Below are 9630 nucleotides of genomic sequence, written 5' to 3'. Positions count from 1 at the left end.
TTTACTATATTCATTTTTGTCAACATCAGCAATTGCATTTTAATTTATCTGTGCTTAACCATGTGTTTCACACTGACAGCTAATTTAGGAGCATAAAGCTATTTGGAAGTAAATCATCAGAAATTTAATTTTTTTAATTAATGAGGGAATAAAAACCAAACCACCAAAATAAAAATAAAAATAAAAACAGCTCTAAGCCATAAAGTGATAAAATTATATATGAACTTAAAAAGGCTATTTTTAATTGTTTTAACAACAATATAGTTTAAGACTATAGAACTTAAAAGTTTACTTAGAGTAAAAAAGATGATTTTTTCCCAGGTAGATAAGAAAAAAAAATGGCAACTAAACAACTGCCAAATGTCAGGTTTTCTCCCTCTTGCTCCTTACATCAGAGTGATACTTAAGCCCTTTTCAAAATAAACTTATCTGGTTGTTCTCCATCTTAAATTCTTATATCACATTGTTTAAAGAATTTTGATAACTTGATATTTTCTCATTATTTAATTGCTCATCATAACGCATTATACTGTAAGCAAAAAAAGTATAAAATTTCGAGTCCAGTTGTGATTATATGTGACATTTGCTTTATGATATTTGCTGTTAAAGGGAAGGAAACATTTTCCTTGACTTTCTTGGGGACCTGGCTGGGTCTGAAACTTAACCTAACACTGACAAATTAACAGGAGCAAAACATACAGGTTTATTTAGCATACATTTTATGTGGCACAGGAGGCCTCATAGGAAATGAGAACCCATAGAAGCAGACCTGAGATTGTTATGCTCGGTTTGATGCAGGCTCATGGGGAAGGAATAGGCTGTAAGTAGAGTAAACGGGGGAGGGAGGCGGTTGCAAGCACTGTTTGTTTGGATTCTTGTCAACGCCCCTTTGTCTGCAGAGATAAGGATTCTCCTTTCCTCTGGATATGAAGAAGTCACCTCTCAAGTGACAGTTTTATACTGTTTCAGGCTGTTTTCGCAAACTCTTTCTGTTTAAAACATTCAGTACACCAAAGTGCCGTATTTTTGGATAGCATGCCCTGAATCCCATCATTGTCAAATCATAATGCTGAATATAAACTACTATTTTAGACAGGTTAATCCACTCTTAAAATCATGTCCTGGAAATGGAGAGGGTATTGTGGACACAATACATTAGCCAATAGATAAGATCAATATCTTGGATCAGCAGGATAATAACAAATATGAGCATATATATTAAGATATGTATGTATGTATATAGAATATGTGTGTGTGTGTACTCTCAGTCATTCGTGCATAGAAAAATCAATCAGAGTAGGGAAGTCAACCTCAAGTCAACAAAAGAAATAACATAAATTGAGCTTAATAGAGAACATTATCAAATCAGAATTTATAAAATCAAGTACCTACTATATTGATGTCATAGACTAGAACCTTATAATGTAGTCTGTGGACCTTGGAGGGTCCCTATGACATTTTCACAAGGTCATCAGTCAAAATTATTTTTATAAGACATGTTTTGCCTTTGCCTTTTTCACATGTTGACACTACACTGATGGTGGGTGAAACTTCTGGCACTTGATCATAAAACAAGGCAGTGGAACCAAACTGCAACAGTCAATCTAATATTTACTTCCCACCTTGCCCTCATAGTTTAAAAAATTCAGATTTATTTAAGAATATCCTTGACTAAGTAGTAAATAAATAGTAATTTGTATTGAATATTAACCCTTGAGTATGCATCTTTTTAATATCCTGCCTAATGCTTATTTTTCCTGAAGTACAATGGATTTCTCCGGGAGTGGCACCTTTGTGCTTGAGTGGGGAGCTGATTTTCCATGGGACACCTGTACTTGAAAGAACAACTGACAAACTGGATATTCAGGCTTGTGTATTTGGTGGATATTTTCTCAAAAAAGAACAAAGTGAATCTGTTATTCTCAGGAAAAGAGATTACAGTATTTATGGAGAGTGATAAAATGTGAACTTTCAAGTACAAATTGTAATTTTATAAAAATTGAAGTTTTAGAAAAATTATACCCACCACCATGAGCTTGACAGTGCCCCAACACATAGAGACTTTTCTGAGAACAGCCTGGTGATATTAGCAAATATGACATTTTAATATTTATAATAAAGTGTGTCAAAATTTGTAAGATCTGCATAACTCAATGAATTAATATTTTCTAATGGACCAATATAAAAGGTTACAAAATAACGTACAGGTAAAAGATTCATTTAAAGTATAAGAGAGGCCAAGGAATTTTAATGCAAAATAGTCATTAATATAGTTTCATATTCCACATTGCCACTGACATTGAAGAAACGACCACTTGTCAAGTTTTGCTTTGGTATTAAAGGACAATATCCATAATTAACTGAAAATAATATTACAATGATTCTCCCTTTTCTAACTACATATAGGTAAAAGGCAAAATTTTCTTTTTCTTTTTTTTATACTTATTTTTTAAATTTTATTTTTGTTTAAAATACTACAGATGTCTCTTTTCCTCCCCAATGACCTGTTCCACCCTGTCCTATCCCCCCCTCATGATCAGAAGGTTTTCTTTATATATCTCAATCAAAGCAACATAGAGCAATAGTTGAATGCAGAAGCAAATATGTGAGTATCTAGTGGAGTCTTCGATTAAGCCAGGCATTAGCTTTGCAAAAATGTAAAGTAATGTCAATATTCTCACTATTTTTGCTTGGTATATAAAACATGTTATTTATTTTAACATTATTTTAACATTCTTAAATGAGTTAAGTGTTTCAACATTTCCTCACCTCAATGTCTAATATTGATAAATATAAATTATAAAGAAGAGTTCTTTGTTGTCTTCAATAATAAACTCCTTTACACTCTTACCCCTACACAGGGGTCTTGACAGAGAATCACTGTCTTGTACGTTTAAACACTTTGCCTCACCTCCTGGGATTGTATTTCTCATTTGATGTTGATTTGTAATGCCCCTGCCAGACAATCCCCTGAAGACTCTGATCACATCACTTTTGTGGGTCCCCAAAGGTCAGTGGCCCTCCCCCTCGGCTGCTTGGCCACGTCATCTCTGTGCCTTTGAATGTTTACCTCCGCCAGAAATGCCCTTTCCCCGCCATTGGGCCTTAAATCCTCTCCATGTTGCAAGATCCATTCAAATGCTTCAGAACCTCTTCTTGGCCACATCTGCTGCCTTACATAGAAAGTCATCTTTCTCTGCCCCTCAGATCATTGGGAAGTTTTTAAAATCACTCTTACATACTTGCAGTATTGTAAATTTTAGCATGAATATAGTTGTCTTTCTCTTATTTTGTGAGATTCTTGGAAGCAGAGTTACACTTTTCACAGTACCTTTTATATAGGTGAGGGTTTTTTTTTAATCCATTTTTCTATTTTTTCCAGCAAACCTTACTGGTTACCTACCATGTGCTAAAGAATAAGTGATTGATTAGATACATAACTTTGCATCATGGCTCTTGGAATTAGTTAAAGAACAGATTTGGTCTTGTTTTATGTAAAATCTCCCCATATAATAGCATTAAATCTCCACTCTATCTATAGCTGTTTAGCTAATTAATTCCCAAAGTTTTGTCGGTTGCATTTATAAGGAATTACTCATTTCATGAAATTGAATGTATATCGAATTTGTTTTTCTGAGAATATATAAAATAATAAACAAAAGTTTATAGAGTAATGAATCAGCTCAGATATAGTCTAAATGCATTCACACAGAGCGAGAGTTTATCCCTGTGCCACACCATAGCTCTGAAGATGTCACTCTGGGCAATTACATTGAAATGTGATTGTAACTGTGAGAGTTAATATGATCACTATAATTATTCTAAAAGCTCTGTACTACTTTCTCTTTCACAGTACTTTCTGTAGCTGCAGTTTCACAGTTGTATGATTAGTCGATCAAATTTGACCCTTCCACTGGGCTCCAAGCTCATAAGGGCAAGTACGTCACCATTACCCATTATTGTCTCCTCAGAGCCTAACTCTGTGCCTGGCACATAGCTGATCCTATATATTTGTTAAAGAAATAAGTGTAAAGAAATAAATGCTCCCAGGTACCAATGATACATGTTTTCTTTATGATATCCACAATCCTAACTGAGATACATTTCTATGTGTGTCAATGTTCTATTTCCAATGTAACCAAACCTTTGTTTTTACAATTACTAATGGAAAATAAGAAGCACAACATTTAGGACAATTGTGCCTAAAAAAGAAAAGCCAGATACAATATATAAAATATTGATGCATAAGCCAGAGCTGCTTGTTAAGCACTACAACATGATTAATAATATAATCTAATTGGCAATAATATTTGTAATCAAGATGTGAGGCAATAGTCAAGAAGCCTGTGGGTTGGCCTTTTAGGAAATGTTAAATGATTGCTTTGGTTACATTATTGTTTGCTTATCAAAGTAGCCTCATTCACAGGAATGGGAAAATCTACTGCAGTAACTTCTAAGCTAGACCATTAGCCTCTTTTCTCTTGGACTCCTCCACTCTTCACACACTACCTGTGTGTCCTGCCCCATGTCCTGCTCTCCAGAGCCTAAATCTCACCATATAATTCCATTTCACGGAACTCCTTTATAATTAACAAACCCAGTGATTCTCAACTGGGGAGCAATTTCTCTCTCCCAGGGAACTCTTGGCCATGTCTGGAAATATTTTTGGTTGCCATAACTGCCGGAGGGAGGAGGAGAACTTGAATCTAGTGGGTAGAGGCCAAGGAGGCTGCTAAACATTTTACAATGCACAAGAGAGCTCCCCCCCACCCCCCAAAAAAGAATTGTCAGGACCAAAAAGTCAATAGTGTTGTGGTTGGGAAACTCTAACCAAAGGATGGAGTCCAAATTGGTATACATCCCAAATGAAATATTCTTACCACTCTCCCTACCTGTTTTGCATAGGATACAAACTTGTAGCCTAAGGGAAACATCTGGCAAGCACATGTGTTTTAGTTGATGGCCTGCTCCTTTTGGATGTTTCAGATGCTTTCCAGTTTGCCACAACCTCGGCCACTTCTTCCTGCCTTCATCCAGCTGTCTTCACTTATTTATGTTTCCCACCTCTCCTAAAGCATCCAGTCCTGGCAAAACGTACACCCACATGAGAGCCATGCTAACCTGCCTAAGTTCTTCAAGATGCCCTTTCATGTGTCCATGTCTTTGCATATGCTACAAAATCTAGCAGGAATTTTCTACAACTTTGCTTTCCAAGCTCCATTTGCCTGAGTGAATCCATGTCCTCCCAAATTCACTCCTTTCAGTTATGTCTCAACTATACATTTTATTGTGTCTATTATAACAGTATTTTCACAGAGAAACATTTCTGTATTTATGCTTTGCTTTCCCTTTCATTAGGCTTTGAGGTCCTTTAAAATTAAATAAAATTAGGAGCATGCTATAATTAGTATGCCGTCTTCATAGCACCTAAGATAGTGCCTAGGAATGCATTAAATAAATTTTTGTTGAACCCTGGTAATTAAGTCAATTTCTAGGGCACCCTTTAACTTTTTAAATCATAACTGCCATACATCTAATCATTTTGGAATCCAAGTAAAGAATATTTTACACTATTTTTCTGTCCTCACAGCTATAAACAGTAGTATTAACATTGTTTTTCTTTAGAAATTGCAGGTGTTAAACTATATAAAAAATGAAGAGTCTATGACAAAAACTAAAGTATATTTAATGTATTAGCAGGAAAAAATATTTAAAATTAATGAAGTTTGAATTATGGAATTTTGTTTAATTATATACGTGTCCTACTATTTACATCTATATTCTAAGTTCTCTAAAATATCCATAAGCTGCTTTTAAAATCAGAAAATAAGATAAAAAGGAAACATTTACCTTTACATTTTAAAGAATGATTTTTTAGATTAAGATTCAGTTTATTTTAGCAGAGTAGGGATTTGCTGATTGAGTGCCCATTCTTGCTATAAAGAGCAAATAAAAAATATATAGTTAGTATGGCCATTATGGAAACAGCATCAAGGTTCCTCAAAAATTTATGAAGAGAACTGTTTTATAGTACAGCAATCCTACTTCTGGGTATATATCCAAAGAAACAGAAGCAAGATCTCAGAGAGATATCTGCACTATCATGTTCATGGAATGGATAAATTGTAAAGAAAATGTGATGTGTGATATCTACATTTATATCTTTTTATCCATATCAATCAATAGATATATCACACAATGGAATATTATTCAGCCTTAAAAAGAAGGAAATCCTGATATTTGCAACAATGTGGATAAAACTAGAGGCCATTATGCTAAGTGAAATAAGTCAGACACAGAAAGACAAGTACTACAGGATATCACTTACATGTAAAATTTAAAATAGTCTAACTCACAGAAATAGAGAGAAGAATGGTGATTACCAGGGGTTCAGTGAGAGGTAAATGAGGAGATATTTGTCAAGGGGTAGAAATTTTCACTTATGTGAAATGAATATCTGGATATCTAATGTACAGCAGTGTGACTTAGGTTAACAATATTTTATTGTATACTTGAATTTTGCTAAGGAGATAAATCTTGTGTTTTCACTACAAAAAATAAAATAAAAAAGAAATATAAATAAAATGGTAATTATGTGATATGATGGATATTAGCTTAATTGTGGTGAATATTTTACAGTATATACATATATAAAATCATCAAGTTGTGAATCTTACATATATATAATTTTTAGTTGTAAATTATACCTCAATGAACCTGGGAGGGGGCTCATAGTGTAACCATAATAATACAAACCAAACACATTTTACATTTCTTCAAGAATTTTGGAAGCACCCTTCAATGTGCATGACACAATGTGAGAATTATAATTCATTTTTATTTATGCATTGATTTACATGGTAGATTTACATTAAGCTAATTTGTTCATCAAAATTCTTTGCTAAATAAGCCTGTAATAGAGAGAAGTAGGTGAGGTAATTTCACATGTCAGTATGTTATAGCAATGGCAAGTCTCTGATTAAGTTCTTTCACAACTACAAATAAACATAAAGGTACAGACACATTCATTATGTAGGTTTGGTGAACTTCTAAGTCCCTTTTAAGTGTTCAAACAGCATAAGGCAGTTGCAACAATAATTTTGTGACAAGATTTGGTTAAATGTTTATCTAGTTTGTGTAAGGTGGCAGCAATGTTCTGACAAATTATAAATTAGGGCAGAATCCTAAACCAAAGACACTATTCTAAAGAATATATACTATTTAGCTTTCTAGAATCTTAATAACCCTCTTTAAACAAGGGTGGGCATTCCTCACCAAGTCTAGTACTTACATGCCACTTATTTCATTAAAAAATTATTTCTAACATTTATTAGGCTTATAATTAACCAGCCTCTTTTGTTTATGAGATATAAAACTAGACGACTTTACATGTTTGTATTAGATTTCTGGAGTATGGGCTTCTGAGTAGATCTTTCAGATTAATGCAAATGACCCCTGGTATGTCCACTGCAAATTAAGGGACTTCAATATCTGACAATTGTTCATATAGTATAATAAAGATTAAAACTAGTATACACACTCACACATGTACATACATACATACATAGTTTATACTGCAGTAGATTTTAAAAATTATAAATAATAAAATCATGGCTAATTATAATGTAGGTGTACCTTAAAATAATAACTTAATAATAAAAATGTAAACAATTAAAATTCTGCTAATAAAATAATGGCTAGTATTTACTGGAGAATTTACTAGCACCATTACTAAGTGTTTAAACTATTTATTGGCTCTTATACATACTTTATACACTAGTAATAAATGAATAAATGTGTCAATAAATGAATGAATAAATACTGAGCTCTCTGGTAAGTACTTTAGAAGAAATATATTATGAAATCCTCCCAATAGCCATATGAAGTAAAATTTCACAAATACATTTTCTGAGGCTGAGACGTTAAGAATTATTCTGTGGTGACATCAGCATTATAATTTGTATATTGGGCATTTTTCTTTGCCTATTTTCTTCTCTTTCACTCACACATTTTTGCATTTATAGCACATGAAGTGAATATAGGTGTTGAGTGAACAAAGGCACTTGGCCAGAGGGCGTACACCCATCAGGCCTGATGGAACAACATTTATTGGGGGAAACTCAAAGTCTAGAACAAAAACAAGTGTTCAGGTTCCCATTAAGCTCAGTGATCTTGCAGATCCAGAAGTCAGATTCTGGAAGAGAGACTTCAAATTTGGACTGCGTGACTCTTAAGCCACACTTTGGAGAGGAAGCAGCCTCCCCTGGTGTGAATGATGTAAAGGGGGTACTGGCATCCAAGTCTTACAGTAACCCAAAATTGGTTACCTTAAACACCAGGCCACTGTTGATTTCCACGAACCTTGGGAGGGAACTCAACTCTTTTCTGGGAGGCTGGCCTGTAAAGTTTTTGCCTTGGACATATTAACCCTTAAACACCTAAGTTAATTTTTAAAAAATTTTTTATTTATCTTTATTGTTGAAACTATTACAGATGTACCCTTTTTTCCCCATTAACCCCTTCCAATCTCCACCCACCCCCGTCCCAGGCCCTCACCACACTATTGTCTGTGTCCATGGGTTGTGTGTATATGCATATAAATTCTTGGGTTAATCTCTCCCCACCCACCCATCCTCACCTTTCCTCTGAGATTCATGAGTCTGTTCCATGCATCGGTGTCACTAAATCTCTTTTGTTCATCAGTTTATTATGTTCTTTAGATTCCACATATAAGTGAGATCATGTGACATTTGCCCTCCTCTGCCTGGCTTATTTTGCTTAGCATAATATTCTCCAGGTCCATCCATACTGTCCCAAAGGGTACGAGATCCTTCTTCTTTACAGCTGGGTAGAAGTCCATGGTGTAAATGTCCCACAGATTTTTTATCACTCATCTACTGATGGGCACTTGAGCTGAAGTTAAATCTTCATAATGATCCCTATTATATATTGAGCACCAGTGCTAAGTGCTTAAAACAATGCGAGCCAGCCTCTAAACTCTATAATGATTCTAATACACTTTATATTAAAAGAAAAACTGTTCAAATGACTCTGAAGAAAAAGTTCTTTATTTCTATCAGTATATAAAATCCACAGAATTGAAAGAGATTAACACTAAAGATACAGCTTCTCCTGGACAGTGTCTTTAGTTACAGCAGAATCAGGTAGCTTGAGAGTAGTGATCCAGCTGGTACAACCTCATGTTTGGGAAGAGACAATAAATAGTCTTTCACTAAAAGCTTAACATAATCACTACATTAAATTCAAATTTAGGTCTATAAAGCAAAAGGTTTTAGCCCATAACAAAACCCTCAAGGCCTGGGGGGAGGGGGAAATGGTAGGTGAGGGGTAGAGGGGGGTCAATCGGAAAAAAAAGACAGCTGTAATACTTTCAACAATAGAGATAATTTTTTTTTTAAACTCAAAGAGTAATTTAAATGGGATTTGCAAACTTCCAGGTTACATATTTCTCATGAAATCCAATTAAGTCAAATAAATACCAAATTGTGAGGAAAGGTTAAGAATTTAGCTACTCTATTTAGTTAAATAATACCAACTTTATTAGGAAAGGATTTCTCGACATTTTTTCAGTCAAGTACTTCTTAAGGGAATTTCTAAAACAATATATTT

Source organism: Miniopterus schreibersii (assembly GCF_964146895.1).
Source record: "Miniopterus schreibersii genome assembly, chromosome: 2".
NCBI classification, from domain to species: Eukaryota; Metazoa; Chordata; class Mammalia; order Chiroptera; family Miniopteridae; genus Miniopterus; species Miniopterus schreibersii.
Note: the sequence above shows the minus strand (reverse complement) of the source record.